This window comes from Manis pentadactyla, chromosome 15 (assembly GCF_030020395.1).
Source record: "Manis pentadactyla isolate mManPen7 chromosome 15, mManPen7.hap1, whole genome shotgun sequence".
Taxonomy (NCBI): Eukaryota; Metazoa; Chordata; class Mammalia; order Pholidota; family Manidae; genus Manis; species Manis pentadactyla.
In genome coordinates, this window is record NC_080033.1 from 36531175 (window position 1) to 36547935 (window position 16761).

Here is a 16761-nt window from a genome sequence, read left to right on the forward strand (position 1 = left end):
TTTCGTGTTAGGTGGATTTAAAACTTAATAATGAATGAAAAGGACCACAGGCTGCTACGCGCAGGGGAAAGACAAACAAAAGCTCAGGTTTAGCTGCACTGACCCTGCTCTTGAACCCCGAGGAAATAAACCACTGCCCCTGCCTCTCTGGCCCCCAGCTGGCCCTGCTTAGGCCTCAGAAAAAGCCTCACGGCCAGAGGCAGCTCCTCCAGAAGGGAGATCAGGCGGCCCACGTCCCCACGCATGGGCGGGCCCTGACACACACACTTGCGCCCATCGACTCACAGCTCACATCACTCCACAGCTCACACACGAACTCAGACACAAACACCACACTCACTCACACACACCACCACACTCACCGCAACCAGAGGCAGGGCCCAGACCCCTAGGCTCTCATAGCTGCCTTTGCTGTCCCAGGCCAACCCCAAACCTCTAAGAGATAGCAAGCCCAGCTGCAGGGTCTGAGGGGTCCCTCAGACTGCTCCTAGCACCCCCCACCACCCCAGTGCCCGCCCGGGCCCAGAGCCCTGGCTGTGTGAAGTTCTACCTGACCCCAGCTGGCACTGCTGGCAAAGCTCTGCCTGGAAGGACGCCGCTCTCCAAAGCTCCCGCCCAGAGTCCTGCCCCTCCCAGCAGCCTCCCCACCTCTGAAGCCCAGCCACGCAGCCTGGCATGCGGCACCTCCCAGACATCCTCCCTGGGTGAGGACGCCTGCTCCTTTGGGGGCGTCCCATCACGGGACTCTTCGGACTGGAAGGGGAAGATGCAGCCTCTGCCAGCTCTTCAGATGAGACCCACTGGGAGGCGCCCAGCACCTGCCTGGTAAATCCCAGCTCTTGCCAGCTGGGCTCTGTGGGATGAAGACAAAGAGACCCGAGGGAGGAGACGGCTGGAGCTGGGACAGCTGGAGGACCTGCTTTGCCCCCGCCCCCTAGCCAGGCTTAACTGGCTTTTTATTATTTTGATGTCTTAGCTCAGACTCACTCAAGCTGCCAAAGAGCCCATCCTGTGTGCCCAGCATGCTGCCATGTGCTTTCTTACAACCACCAAGGAAGCAGGCAGGAACAAGGGCCCTTCCCATTGTACAGATGTGGACACTAAGGCACAGCCACAGTCACTTTCCTCTACAAACGAGAGCACCAGGACATGGCTCTGGACGAGCTTCGTCAGGTCAGTTGAGTAAGACTATACCCGCATATGTGAGAAAGGGGAGGGGACCCCCGTGTCAAGCCTCCCATGCAATCAGGGTCTGGATCTCCTCAGCCCTCCCTGATGACCGGCCACACTCACCAGGCTGATGAGCAGAGGACTCAGGCTTGAGCCCAGGTCAGCTCAAGAATGAGTGAGACAAGGGAGGCACCATGCCCAACAGACCAAGCCTGGACACATCTTTCTGCCAGAGTTCATTGGCTCCTGAGTCCTTCACGCCGCCCAGGAATGGGAGCACACTCCAGTCCTCAAAGCCCTCTACTCCATGAATTCATCTGACTGTGAGCATTCCTCTTAACCTCTCAGACTCAGCCGACACTTCTGGAAAAAGGGAATCACTGTGCAGAGTGGACACGAAAAATTAATGTGAAAAAGCACCATTATTCCACTTACATGAATATCCAGAAAAGGCTTATCTGTAGAGACAGAAAGCAGACCAGTGGTTGTCTGGGGCTGGAGGAGGGAGCGGTGACTGACTGCATATGGGCAAGAGGCATTCTTTGGAAATCACCAAAATACTCTAAAACTACCTGTGGTGAGGACTGCACAGCTCTCCAAATGTACTAAAAGTCATAGAATTGCTCGCTTAAAACAAGTTTATAGCATACAAGTTATACATCAATAAAGCTATTAAACAAAAGCTCTATTTGGCCAACAATAATAATAATTAGAACTAATTAGTGCCACTAGTGCTCGTATTAGCAGCTATATTTATTGAGCATTCCTGGTGCCAGCACTATGTCAAGTGTTTCTATTACCACAGTTAATTTATTTGCATCCTCACAGCCATCAACAACATCCCATTTTTGAGATGAGAAGGCTGAGGCTCAGAGAAGTGAGTAACTTGCCCTCAGTCACACAGCCAGATGCCCCAGTGGTGTTTGGCCCAAGTACCACATCTCCCAGTAGTGCTTTGAGAAGGGGGATCCTGGGTCCCACCAGGCTTTAAGACGGTGGATCAACCTACCTGGGGCCACAGTCCCCAAGGTTCCTTGCAAGGCTGCCTGATTGGCTTCATTTTTCTGCAAACAAGGTTCAAAACTGAAGCAAAGCACATTGTTCTGGAAGTGACAAACTGAGCAACTGCAGAGATTATAATGATCTGAATTGAAATTAAAATAAGGCTCCTTCAACTGAAAAGGCCCAATCAGGGGAAATGGGCATCTTGACACAGGGAGTCCCAAACTCAGATTGCCCTGTTTAAAGCCTTTTATTCTAGTAACACTTAACCTTGGCTGCTGCAGTCCCACCCCTCCAAATGCATTTTGCTTTTGCTTTGGGGGCACTTGGCTTAGTGTTCTGGGATCAGGCTGGAGAGACGAACCGGGGCCAAAGTGCGCAGGATGTTTGTGCAGCAGAGGAAGAGGGGTCCCTTTCCCTACAGTGAAAACATGCAACTCACACTGACTGTTAGGCACCAGCACACACCCCCTGGCAGTTGCAGAAAGGAAAGGGGTGACCAGGGCAAAGGCCATCTCAAGGTTCCCTTCAATTTGAACATTTTAGAACTCAGCAGGAAAGTTCAAGGGAAGTCCAGCTACCTTCTAATTTCCAAGTAAAAACTTGCGTAGATTTTATTATTGCCATGCACTCTTCTAAGAGCTTTACATGTGTTAAACTCATTCAATCCTCAACAGCCCAATGAGATAGGTACTATTATTATTATCTCCACTTGCAGGTGAGAAACTATTATTATTATCTCCATTTGCAGGTTACACAGAGAGGCTAAGTAACTTGCCCAATGCCACACAGTTAGCAGGCAGTAGGGCCAGGGTTCAACCACAGTTAGCCTGGTTCTCTGAGTCAGTTTTCACCCTGCTCCTCTCCTTTGGGAGGGGGTGCTGCCACATGAGAACATCGAGTGGGAAACGCAGTGACTAACACTAGGTCTTCAGTTTCCCCTCCCCCTAAAATGACTACAGAGAAATATGACAACATGAGTAGAAAAACCACTTACAATGGTTTAATTTAAAAATGACTAATCTTGCAAAAAAGGCCTGGTCGGAAAAGTGTTACATGAGGCATTCGCTGTCTGCTACAGGAAGGGAACCAAAACAAGCATAAAAGAGGGGAGAAATTTTGATAAAAATTCAATTAAGTAAAAAAAGAACATTAACTAGGCTTCAGAGTACAGCAGTGGCAGGACAGGGTGGATCCTAAGCTCATGTGGCCACACTTGTGAATTCAGTGGGCTGATGCTGCAGGTCCAAACACTGCTCCGTCTGGGGGGGAGCAGAGGCTGCTGCCCAGGCCAGCTGGGGGACTCTGGCTCCACACCTCCTGCTGTCAGAGAGGATGCAGGTCGGGGCTGCCCAGGAAGTGTCTGCACAGAGGAGGGAGAGTGGCTGGCCCACAGGCCCCGGGAGTGAGCCAAGGAGGGGCCTTCCTGCAAGGAGAGGCCCAGACTCAAACAGACAAGAGGCCCCACAACCAAAGCTGGCAGGGGGAACAAAGAGCTCTGAAAAGCACACAGGGAGGGTCCCCTATGTAAATGGGAAGGTGAAAAGAGCTGATGCCCAGGCAGCTCCAGGTTTCTGGGATATTCCTGGGCTGGGAAGCTCCGTTCAAGTGAATGAAAATGACCAGATATTCCAGACCATGAAAGGAGCCTGCCTCAGAGCAAGCAAGACAGCTGCTGCAGATACGATGGGGGCAGAGGAAAGAGTACAGAACAGGGAGTCCATTAGGAGAACTGGGCCTCAGCTACCTCTGCTGCAATATGGGAAGTTGGAAGCGGGGGTCTCCAAGGACCCTTCCGGATGAACAGAAAGGTCATTCTGTACAATATTCTGACCAGCTGGCTTGTCTCCACGAGAGCCACAAAAAGGCTTGGCAGTTCCTCACGAAGCCCCAAAAGGTCTCCTTGCCATGCACCCATTTCCTTGGGAAAATGAAAATTACCCAGCAGACAGGTTCCCAGCAGAACAAAGTTCTATGGTGCTCCAGGTAGAGTCACTCTCAGCCCCCACCAGGAACTCCAGGATTGGGAATCGCTGTGGCCCTTGCCTAGCTCAGAGAAATGAGACGCCAGACTCAGGAACCATTTACGTCAATCTCACATGATACAAGAGGTCCAGAGAGAAAAGGGAACTTCCAAGATGGTAAATTTTAAGTGGTTGCCTGGAGCACTCTGTTCAGAAGGATTCTAAGGCTCTAATCTGGGCTCAGAAAAAATAAGTGCTGAAATCAATTGGCGATATCTTTCCTGGCAGAGGGTTGTATGAGTGGAATGTTCACAGGGCACTGAGCGAACTGGAGGAAGGGGTCTCCTCACTCCCAGAGCTAGAGAAGAAGCCTTTAACCATCAAGCTTCCTCCTCCAAGAAAGGAGCTGCCCATCTCCTGCCCAAAAGGGAGGTCTTAGGGCAAGGGCCCCATATGCTGTTGTTTGAGCAGAGACAGCAGGACTTGGAAGATCCCACAGAGCTATGTTGTGGTCTGGATAAGGGTTTCTAGCCAGAGAAAAGGGTCAGCTCCAATCCCAGCTGACGGTGAGGCCTGCCCCAAGTGAGCACAAAGCAGCCTGGGTGTCCTGGGATTGCAGACCACTGTCCACCAGAGCCTGAGGGGACGAGAGCTGCATGTCATGAATGTGCCTCAAGGCACACCACAGACTGCACTTCCCACAGGCAGCCAGAGCCAGAACAGGTGGCTTTCCAGACATGGAATGATGCAAATTCAGTTCAGGGGGCCATCTGGGCACATTCCTGATTTCTTCTTGGAAAATTTCAAATCTTTACCCATCTGTGTCTCTGCACCCAGAAACTGGAAACCTGGTGCACTGAAAGGAACATGAATCCTGGGAGCCCTGGTCCCCAGGGGTAGTTCTGGAGCTGGGTGATGGGGGCAGCATAGAGAAGTCACCTTCCCTTTCTGAGTCAATGCCTCTGTGACATAGTGGACTGGACAACCTCTGAGGCCCTTTTCTGGGGCTGGCTTCCAGCAAACAGTGACGTAAGCATCCTGAGAGGCCCCAAGCTCCCTTCACAGCAAACCCCCAGGCAAGTGGGGACCTGGATCCTAAGATACAAAGGCCCAGTAGGAGAAGGGGACCACCAGGCCAGAGCTCCCAGGCTGGATAAGGCAGCCCCACAGTCTCAGCATCTACCAGGTACTTGGCTCCCAGAGGCAAAATCCAATCTCAAACCTAGGCGTGGGGGGCGGGGAACCACAGACAAGAAGGGAACAGATGTCTGCCCTGATCCTTGCCTCCCACCAGGTGCCAAAGATGGCCATCCATCACAGAATACTCCTCAATTCAATTATGTCCACACATACAGAATCAACATCAGTGCAAAGGGCTGAGGGAGGGGGGCAGGGTAGAAGGTGAGAAGACATTAGACCATCCTTCATCTTATTTTATAGACTGGGAAACTGAGGCCACACAGCAGGGAGCAGACAGATCCAGGATGAAACTCCGAAAAACCATAGTAGTTTCTGTTTATGGAACCTCTTCTATAAGCCAGGTTCTTTGCCAGCATTTTCTCCTTTGATTCTCACGCACACTATAAGGTAGGTACTATTACATCTCCTTCTTTCTAACTACAGGCTAGGCTCCACCAAGGAAAGCAGCCTCCTAGGCACACAGAGCTAGCCAAGTGGCAGACACCACCCCAGCCACTCACTAACCACTAGACTACACTGCCTCTCCAGCCCTGAGTGCCAGTCAGGGCCCATCCCACTGCAAAAGCTGCCCCTTCTTTCTTGAGGCCCACAATGTACCACCACAGAGCCAGGCCCTATGACTTGAGAAGATCCAAAGGCCTGGCTGGCTTTGAAGCCAAGCACTAATGAATATAGCTGGCCTCTTTCCTCTTTTGATGGTGGATGGAGTAGGCTGCTTAAATAGCCTGTGCAGAATGAAACTGGGAGGTTGTGGTAGGCAGAATAATGACCACCACCCTCCAAAGAATGCCCATATCCTAATCCCCAAAACCTGTGAGCATGTTACATGGCAAAGGGAATTAAGGTTACAGGTGGAATTAAGTTAGCTAATGAACTGCCCTTAAGAAGAAGAGATAATCCTGAATTATATGGGGGGCAGGCAAATGTAATCACAAGAGTCCTGAAATGTGGAACACAGAGGAAAAAGAGGCAGAGTGATGTGGTTGTTGGCTTTGAAGATGGGAGAAGCCACGAGCCAAGGAATGTGGGCAGCCCCTGAAAGCGAGAAAGGCATGGAAACAGATTGTCGCCTAGAGCTCCAGAAAGGAATGCAGCCCCGTGACACCGCAATTTTAACCTGAGATCCATGTCAGGCTTCTGCCCTACAGAATGGTAAGATAACATCTGTTGTTGTTTTAAGCCACTAAATTCATGGCAATTTCTCACAGCAGCAATAGGAAACTAATACAGATTTTATTTTCGGGAGTAGGGGGGCTGCTGTAACATATACCTGAAAGTGTGTAAGCAGCTTTGGAATTGGGCGGCGGTGGGCAGTGGCCAGAAGAATTTTGAGGAGCAGGATAGAAAAAGCCCACAATGCCTTAAAAAGATTGCTCATAGAAATATGGATGTCAATGACTCTATTAATGAAGACTCAGAAGGATGTAAGCAGTACAATGAACAAAACCTAAATCACCATAGAAAATACCTAAGTCATCACAACCAGACTGTTAAGAGAAACGCAGATGTTAAAGGCACTGATGGTAGAGCTTGGAGGAAGTGAGGAGTATGATATTGGAAGCTGGAAGAAAGGAATCCTTATTATACACTGGCAGAAAGCTCTAGTGGAGTTGTGTCCCACAGTTATATGGAAATCACAACTTGTAATAGATAAAAATGGATATTGAGCTGAGGAGACTTTCAAGCAAAATTGTTGAAGGTATTCTTGCTGAGTATAGCAGAGAGAAAAGAGTTAGACTGACAGAAGAACTGTTAAACACAAAGGAACCAGGAATTGATGATTTTGGAAATTCTTAGCCTCCCCAGATTGCAAAAGACATTATAATTAAGAGATTCACTACCAAGAAAGTGCACTCTGGAGAAAAGAGGTTTGACTGTACATTTTACTACTATCTCAGAAAAACCAAAAGGTCAGAGTATTCAACTACACAAAAGGCTCTTTGAAAACATTAAGGGTGTGACTCAAGGATCCCCTAGATCGAACCAGACAGCACTGTTGGGGGCATTGCCCTGGAGTCATCTCAGTAGCCGCCAAAAGTAGAGATGGGATTATCTAGAAAATATCTACGGAGGAACCTCTTGTCTAATGGAGTAGATCCCCGTGACACACATAGGAGACCCATAGGTTCTTGAAAACTTTGCAACAGCAAAAACACTGCCAGCTGGACCAAAAAGGGCACAGAGTACAAGATGAAAGAAGATTGTCAGACCCCCAAAATTCTCCAGGCAGGAAACAGGCTAATAAAACTACTCAGCTGCAAACATGGGCTACCTTTCCTTTAAAAAAAAAAGGGATGACTCAGAGGGCGGAATCTCAAGCCAGAAGGCAAAGCCATATCCCGAGTATAGAATTTTGAGTCCAGAGGATGGGGCTGTAGGCCCACATCACGGAACCAGGAGCCACAGTGGATGAGATCACTCTTAGACTGGGTTCAGACTCCGGCACTGTGTAACGACAGGCAGGTACATCTCCTCTTTGTGCTTTCATTTCCCCACTCTTGAGAGAGGGATCACAAGAATTGGTCTCTAGAGCCTTTGTAGCTCTAAGAGTCTGTGATCAATTCGTTATGTCTTGGGTACAGGAATGAGGAGTGACAGGTAGGAGGCATCCCAGTTCTCTGCTATCTCCTAGTTTAAGCATTTGTTTTCATTCAGCACATACATGTTGAGCCTGCTCTATGTGCCTGCTCCTCTGGGGGGTGCAGATTGTACTCAGCATTCGTAGGTTTCTATTGTTCTTGTCTGCCCAACTTCTTTATCAATTAGCCACTATCTAAAGTTTCAAACTCTAGAGCAATGCTTTGCCTTTCATCATGGCGGTAGTCAGTCCTGCATCTAGATATTTGGTTTTCCTAAAAGGACAGATGAGGGTGCGGTGTAAAGGCTAGAGACCTAACCCTGAGAAATCAAGAGTACACCCTGGGAAGGGAGGGGATGAAGAAGCTGGAGGGCCTTCCGCAAAGGTAGGCCACAGAGCCCCACGGAGGCTATCAGAAGCTGACGTGGCTCCACCTGAAATCTTAAATTAGAATTATGCTATTAGCAAAAATAATAGCAGCTCGTATTCACCCTTCCCTCCTCCTGGGAGCTCAGAGTGCCTTTACGGATATGATCTCATCATCCCCAATGAGGCTACAGCAAGCGAAAGGAGGGATCATTCTTTCAATTTAGTGATGAAAAGTAAGTAAGTGGGTTGGGAGGTTGGGTGGGGTGGGCAGTGAGCAGCATGGGGGTGGAAACTGGCATGCAGAGAAGGGAGAAGGCATTCCTGCCCTACGGGCTGCTTCTCCAGCAGGCCCTGGTGGGCAAGGAGTGGGACCATCCGCCACCCTGCCTCAAAGGGCAGTTGGCACATAGCCTCCGAGGGGCTGCAGTTCTCCCAACAGACCACAAGCTATGGCCAGTCATGCCCTTTTCCAGCCAGCTCTGAGGGCTGCTGAAACGCCACCTGACAACAAATAGTCACTGTCAGGGCCCTTAATAAACTCCAGGGAGCCAAAACCATCAGACTCAGTCAATTGCAGGGAAACATCAGCCGCTGGGAGACAGCGGAGCCATGGGTGAAAGTATGGGCTTGCTTAGACTGAGCTACCACTCGTTAGCTATGTGACATCAGATACGTTGCTGTACCTCTCTGAGCCCCCAATTCTTCATCCGTAGGATGGGAATGATCAGAGTGCTACCTTGCAGAATGGGTAATGTGTATATGCTGGTAAGCATCCAATACGTGTTGGCTAAAGAAAATGGAGGAGGTTACTAGTGTAACTTGTACAACTATCATTATTTGTAAATCCCCTCATCTGTGTGACATTTAAAATAATACACAGCACTTTGACTCCCATTATCCTATTTGACACCACAGCAACTTTGTAAATTGTGATGGTGGTGCTGTTTTTTCCTCTATTACGAGTAAGCAGGGCAGTACACACCCGGGTGTCCTGGGAAGGACCTCAGCATCCCACCTCATTTATTGTTCCTCTTTCACATTCAAAGTAGCTGGGTTTACACAGTAAATTGCACGATTGTCCCACAGATGAGGGAACAGAACAGAGAGGTTAGGTCATATCCTAATGTCACAAAGCAGATGGTAAGTAGAAAAGCTGGGGATTAGACTTCCAGCCCAGGGCTCTCAGCCAGCTGGGTGGAGAGAAACGATGGTCTGAGCAGTGGAAACAGATCACCATGGCTGTCCTCCTGCTGAACAGTCTGGGGACCACCCAGTTATCAGTTATTTTGTAAAAATGCCAACATTTAGTAGTCAGGAACTCTCAGAAGTTTTTTGAAACATCTAATTCACTTCTGGCTTTTAAGGAGAAGATGACCTGGTGGCACAGGCTCTGTGTCTGGCACAGCCATGGTAGAGCTCAGCACGGCTCCCCTGTTGGAACAGGTATGCTCACCCTCCTGCTGTACATACCCACGGGGCTCCCTTCCCCCTCACAAGCTGTCCTGGGCTCTGAAGGCATTTGTGTTTGTTTAGTGGCTAAGAGGCCAGCAGACGGCCTTGGATTCCCAGCTCCACCAGGTTAGCCTCCCTCAGCTTTACATATGAAAAAACCTGCCTCAGTTTCCTCATCTATAAAATGGGAATAATAGTTCCAGCTACAGAGTTGCTATGTAGGTGAAATAAGTGAGTATTTGTAACATGCTAGATATGAGAAATGCTCTGTATTATATAAAATAAAAACAGTCACCAGCTCCTGGCTCTTAGTTCCATATAGGTCATAGGGCAGAGATAGGCAGGCAATGGCCATGATGGTTGGAATGGACACAAGACAGCAAGTGATCCCATCTCCGAGTCCTGATTAATAACGAGGATAAGTTAAGGACCGGCAGTTACTCCCTACAGAAGATGGTTTTCAAAGCAAAGGACACTCAAAGTGCATAAAGGCCCACAGGCCCCTGCCATTTACTGAAGTCCCAATCCCAGGACTTCAGAGAGAAAGGAGTGCTCAGGAACAGCCAACTCAACCCTTTCATTAGACAGAGAAACTAAGGCACCAGCAGACTTGCTAGGGCTTGAGCCTGATTCTCCAGGCCCACAGTGGAGGTGGGGGGTAGCTCTGACTCCCAGAACACCTCTGCCCCTGCACCCACAGAGGCGCCATCCCAAGGGTCCCTGGGCACGCAGGCAGGAAGGAGGCATCCGCCTTTCCCCTTGAAGCCTCTGACCTCACAGAACACACAGCTTGCCTGGCTGCTGCATCCCTTAGACAAATTTACTTAGCACTGATATTGAAAATGCAATTGAGCTTGAGGTTTATTGCAGAAATTAAACAGACCAGGGGTGGGGGATTGGGGGGTGGGGGTGGGGGAGCCAGCTCTCTCAGCTCTTCCAAGAGCTGGCTGTGATCAAACTAGCTAAAGTGGACTGTCACAATCAACTCCTGCTAGGGAAGAAGGGCTCCCAACCCGTCCCCACGAGATTCCCTCAAGATTGGGCGTTTACAGCTAGCAGAGGGGCTCTGGAAGGTCGTCCCATCAGCCCTCTGGCCTGGGCCTCCCGCATACCCCAACCTCACCCTACTGGCCTCCCGGCCACGTGGGTGAGGACAAAGCGCCTCGTGAAGTCATCTCCATGAGCTTTCACGGAACAATACTGCAAGGGCCAGAGCAAAGGGCTCTCTGCTCAAATGGGGAGAAAGCAAAATGCTTTTGGGGTTGAATCACTGTTTTTCTTTACTCCCTTTGGAGATCTACAGAGCCCACATTCGGCCGTGTTCATGGACCTGGGACTGCAAACAGCTGCGCTCTAATTACATGTAAAGTGTACCAAAACATCCCTTTTATCACAGACTGGAAATCTGTTAGCATCTGTCTCTCCTTTGTTTCTTCCACAAGATACAAGCTTGTTTCTACATTTTTCTCACCTGTAGCGGTGATTAAAATTCATTATAAATGAAAGGAGTGAACAGAGAAACAAGTTCCTCTGTGTACTGTTCTAAACTCAAATTAGAAACAGCTGTTTGCTAATTCATGCAGCGATGTTTTGTCGTGCTCTGTGAATCAATAATAACTCACCCTATTGCTGCAGAAATTTTAGGATAATCCATATATTTAACTCGGTGACGGATTCCCCAGGCAGGATTGCCATGGCAGAACCGCCCACCCACCTTCAGGCAGGCACAAGGAGACTTTAGTCTGGCACCCTGGAGACACCCACTGCTGCCCCAACTGGGAACCCCAAACCCAGGAGGCACCCTGCACCTCTTCCCCAGACACGGTCTGACAGGAAAGAAAACCCTGAACAGTCTCCTCCCCTCCCCCAAAAACCACCACCACCAAAAAAAAATCAGCTCTGATTAAACACAAACCACACACATCCTCCAGCCGCCAGAGGGAACAGCAAAATTAAAAGTCTAATTGGTACCCGGAACAATTTAAAACTATTAAGTATAGGTGAAGCTTTCTGTAAGGAAATAATCCTTTGATTGGGATTAAGCTTGTTTAGATAGCATTCTTCCCTTCCCTACATTTCAGCTGCAGAAGTCAGAGCTACAGTCTGGAAGTCCCCAAAGCTTTGGAGAAGTATTGAGACACCTCCTCTGTCAACTTCAGGCAAATGGGAAGGTGGCATCCAGAGCTGCATCCTCCTCTGAGGCTTTGAAAGGGCCTGGATGTTCCTTCTCCTTTGTGGGAGGGAGGTGAGCAACCCCTGTGGAGAATACTGCCGCACAAAATCTACTCCATCCTGGCCAACAGGTGCCGGTCTTTAAGACACCGCCTCCAGGAAGCCACCTCTGATTCCCATGGCCACTGTCAGTATCCCCCCTGACTTGGGGCACTGCCATTGGGCCATTTCTCACCTTGAATTGTGGCTTTCAGTATCACTGCCTATTTTTGAGTCCTTGAAGCACCCCCTGTGTCCCCTGCATCCTTTCAGGTCTGGGACACGGTCTCACTGAGCCACTTTTTGATCTTCAGATGCCTATCACCTCTCACTGCCCACAGCCCAGCCCACCCTGCAGCCACCAACTGCGGGGCCCTCTATGAGTACCAGGCACCATGCCAAGCTTCACCTTGTTAAAGCCTCACCTCCGTCCATGCTGAACACCATCATTTCCCCCATTTTACAAATCAGATACCTGAGACACGTGAGGGCAAGAGCCCTGGGTTTTCCAGTTCATGGGAGGAATCTGGAATGGTTTTCTCCAGAAAGCCATCCAAGCCACCCACTGTTACCAGAGAGCATGCCTTACCCAGCACAACCTCCATGCCTTTGTTCAGGCCATTGTGCTCATCAAAGATACCCCTCCACTGGCCAACTGCCCACTCACACCCAGCCTGTTACTCAGGGACTAACTCTGCCCACTGCCCACAACATCCCAGTGGGGGTCTTCTGCATGGCTAAGAATCAAGCCCTGGTACTGTAATGCTCTGGGGCTAAGGAGACAGCAGTCCAGTACTTCCTGGGCATGTGCAGGGTGTAAGCACAGACACACAGCTCATGCTTGTCTGTAGGGCTCTGGGAGCTTTGCTTTGGGGAAAGCCACTGGCCAGCTCAATCCAGGCAGAATGGAGAAGGGGTTGGGGGGCACTCAAATTGGGTTTTGAGGAAGGAGTAGGATCTCTACTGATCCAAAACCTGGCAAACACACCATTTAGAACCTGTGATGATTTTAGGAGGCAACCAAGTTGGCCTAAAGTAACCCTGATACATGAAGTGAGAAATGGTGCCTTTCAGTGTCCTTACAACCTTCACATCAGGCCAAGGAGAAAGCCTCCGTCTGGTGCCATGTCTTGAACTCCTCTCAAACGTTCAACTTTTTGAGACTAGACCCCAGGCTCAGTGTTTTAAGAATGCAACAGCTTCTGGCTGGAATAACATGAGCATGGGTATTTTTTCCTTTGGGTTTTTTATTAATTGTAAGGTTACTATCTACTTCGACCAAAGGGCACTGTTTTTCCATTTAAGTAAATGAATTAATTTAAGTACAAAAAGAGAACTGACTTAGAAATACTAGTTAAATCACAGCACCAGTGATACTTCAGTGTTGCAAAACTCATGGCAGAGGGTATGAATGACCGGACCGGGACGCCCACAGTGGAAGCGGCCACAGAAGCTTCAGCACACCGTCACCCCAGGGCTTCATCCCGACCCAAACGCACATGGCTTTTGCTTGCAGAGCCTACACAATGGAAGCCCCTGCATGCCACAGGGGTGACCGAGGTAGCCCCAACTGATTTTCATTCATCTGATCCCGGGCAAGTCTCCAGCTCCTCTTCCTCCTACCAGCACCTCCAGTTAGCTGGGGACCTGAATCAAAGGTTTTTTACAGCCTCAGACCCCAAATTCCACCTCCACAGCAAACCCTTCTGATACCAAACTAAGCAGAACCTGCTCGGGTGAGGCATGGATAATCAAAGCCCCACCCCCACCTCTCCCCCATAATGCCCAAATCTGGGGGATTTCTGAGGCTCTGCATGGGCACAAACAGCCCAGGCCGGGCCACTGGTTTTGGCAAAATGTTCACCAGCCCAGGTGTTGCTGCAGCCTCCATCCCGTGACACCCCAGGGCCACACCCAGGGAGCCAGTGCCCCAGGGCCCTGGAGGATGTCCAGTCCAGCTACTCCAGGGAGATGAAGATGCCAGGTGTGGGCCTGGGAGCTTCGGCTGGGGAACACCTATCCCAAGAGCCTGCTGCCTTGGGAGCCCCCCACCCTCCAGAGACCACCACTCAGCTCTCTGAGTTCACAGCAACCAGGGCAGGTACCAGGGGGAGGTCATGGACAGGGCATCTGGGCGCGGCCTGAGCCAGGTTCAGCAGGTCTTTGCAACTCAGTGCTCCCAGAGGGAGGCCCTGGGGAGCATCAGAGCTCATCCACACAGGGGCTGCCACCCTCCCCTCCAGGTCTGGCCGGCCCCAGGCAGAATGCAGCAAAGCCCGTGGACTGGCCCGGGGCCTTTCACAGTGGGCCGGACCAGCACCTTGGTCCTGGGGCTGCTTCCAGCCCAGAGCAGCTGTGGCCCTGGGCTCTGGTTGCCTCATCTACAGAATGCAGCTGGCACAAAATCACTTTCTTCCTAGAAGTGTGGACAGAGAAGGTGCTCAATGAGGGTAGAAAATGAGCAAGCAAATAAATAGATGACCAGATTCATATAATAATTTCACAAAACCCAGTATCAAAGAAAAACACATGGTGCCTCTAACCTAAAACTCTGAGCTCAGAGAAGACATTGACAAATTACTACTGTCACATTATATCTTATATTATATATATACATGTATGCTATGTATGAATGTAATATACGAATAAGTGACATTTATTACAGGCTAAATATTTATTGAGTGTTTGCTCCATGCCACATACGTTTTTCCATCTAATATTCACAACAGTTTCATGACGAATTATTTTTGCCAGCCCTGTTTTGCAGATGAGAAAACTGAGGCTTAAAAAGCTTAATTAACATGTTTGGCATCTATAGACCAGAAATGGCTGAGCTGGGCTTTGATGATGGGTCACTGGACCTCAAAGTCTATACTCCTAACCAGCAAGGGATGTGTGTGAGTCATTGTAGCAAAGGCAAAGTGAGTGAGTGCCATCCACTCAGGAGCGAGAACATTCCCCAGTGCCCACGGAGCCAACTGCATGTCGAGCCAAGGCTGGATGCCCAACCAAGAGTCCTGCAAGGATGTCTGGATCAGGTCCACATTTTCAGCCCAGACACCCCTCGGGCAGGAAGGAAGGTCAGACTTCCACGGACAAGGCGCACACAGAGTCTGACCTCGAAGCCCAGATCCGCTGCTTTTTGGCTCAGTCACGTCCCTCGAGGCCCAGCTCAGAGGTCACCCCCAGCACCTGGAGGACAGAGGTGCTCCCCCAGAACACTCACTGTGCTTGTACCAACAATGTGCTAGGCACCTCTCAGCAACTCTTGAGGCAATCACGCTTGGTCCCACTTAGGAAGAAGGTGCTGAGGGAGGGAGAGACTGAGGGGCTTGGGGCAGTAGGTGTTTTGGGGGCACACATCTCGGCCTCAGCACCCCAGTTTCAGCCACAGCAGAGATATACCGTGAACAGTCTGTGTACAGAGCCTGAAGGCCCACCTCAAGCTCTTGCCCCCAGAGCTCTGTCTCTCACCAGGTCAGAGGGGAAACTAGTGCCCCCCTGAGACGGCTCTCCACCTAAGGAGCCCATTCCTGGGGCGTCCTGCACATGCACAGGGGTGCCAGCAGAAGTGAGCCCAGGGTCAGCAGCATTGACCCCAACATGCCACCCCAATACTGACCTTCCCCCTTCCCTGGCTCACTCTCCCTGCCCCTCACTCTTGCTTCCTGGGAGCACCTCCCCATCATATAACCAGAAGCCAAGTCCTGGCCTTAGGTTCTGCATTTGGGAAACCCACCAACACTTACCTAAGGCGGTGGCACCAGATTTGGGAGCCGAGTCCATCAGCCTCCACAGCCCAGTGTGCCCCTTGCAGGGTTTGCCACGCTCACACTGCCATGTTGCCTTTCAGACCTGTACTCAATTCTGTCCTTTCACCAGCCTTAGGCCTAACAATGCTACCTACCTGATCATAATCCTGAGTAATTTTCTTGATGAAACCATTGGCATAATGTTTTTGTAATGCCCATTAAAATAATAACTAATTTTTTTAAATTGCATGAGTCACCTAATATTGGGCTGTGTAGCCCTAAAAGTGGCTGAGGTCCCCCACTGTGGAACCCCCGCTCTGGCCTACACTTCACGCAGGACTGCAGCTCTTGATGTGTGTCCCTTCCTCTCCTCCAGGCCATAAGCATCTCCTGGGATGGTGGCACACCTTTGTGGCTGTTGTGTGTCCAGCATGGAGCCTGGCCAGGCAGGCAAGGGAGAAGAGGAGGACTGGCCCACAGGGAAGGAAGGGCTCTAGGATTCTCGCTCATGTGCTGGTGCCAGTAACGCAGCCCCTCTGCAGTTACCACTCACCCTTCCTACTCATCCAAATCTCCAACTCAGCAGAGAACATTTCAATTTTCCCTGGATTTTCATGTTTCAGCCTCCAGGGAATTTCCATTGTGAGCTTTGCTGCGGAGCTATCAAGCCCCAATGACTGAAAGCCCCCCCAGCCCCGCCTGCAGTGGGACCCGAGATTAGAGCAACCTGTCAGGTGGGGAAGGCTGTGAAGTGCAGGACAGCAGCCGGGAGGCGGCCTCCTGGCCCAGGACCACAGTGAGGAGGAGAAGCCCTGTGTTGCTGGGCTGGCACATCAGGTCCCTCCCTGAAAGTGACTGGACAGGAGCATCCCCTGACTCAATTTCCAAGTGGGGACAGGGCAGCTAGGTCCCAGACATCACAGACCAGGGCATCGAGTCCCCTGGTCCCTCCTCAGCATGGCTGCTCCTTACCTAGGTGCACCCCATGCCCCACTTCAGTCTCTTAGCCTGAATGCCCACTGCCTCCTTACACTGCCACCAGGCCCATATCTTGCTCCACACT

At 50.4% G+C, this 16761-nt stretch overlaps 1 protein-coding gene and 1 long non-coding RNA gene across 6 annotated transcripts in view; one reads left to right on the forward strand and one right to left on the reverse strand.

Moving 5' to 3' along the window:
* ZNF423 (zinc finger protein 423) overlaps positions 1–16761 on the reverse strand; it is a 319514-nt gene that overhangs the window by 132907 nt on the left and 169846 nt on the right. The gene's annotated exons all lie outside the window — the stretch shown is intronic.
* On the forward strand, positions 7563–11196 carry LOC130681139 (uncharacterized). Its single transcript, XR_008994185.1, has 4 exons — positions 7563–7799; positions 8430–8516; positions 9648–9726; positions 11031–11196. It is a non-coding gene; the product is annotated as an uncharacterized LOC130681139 (long non-coding RNA).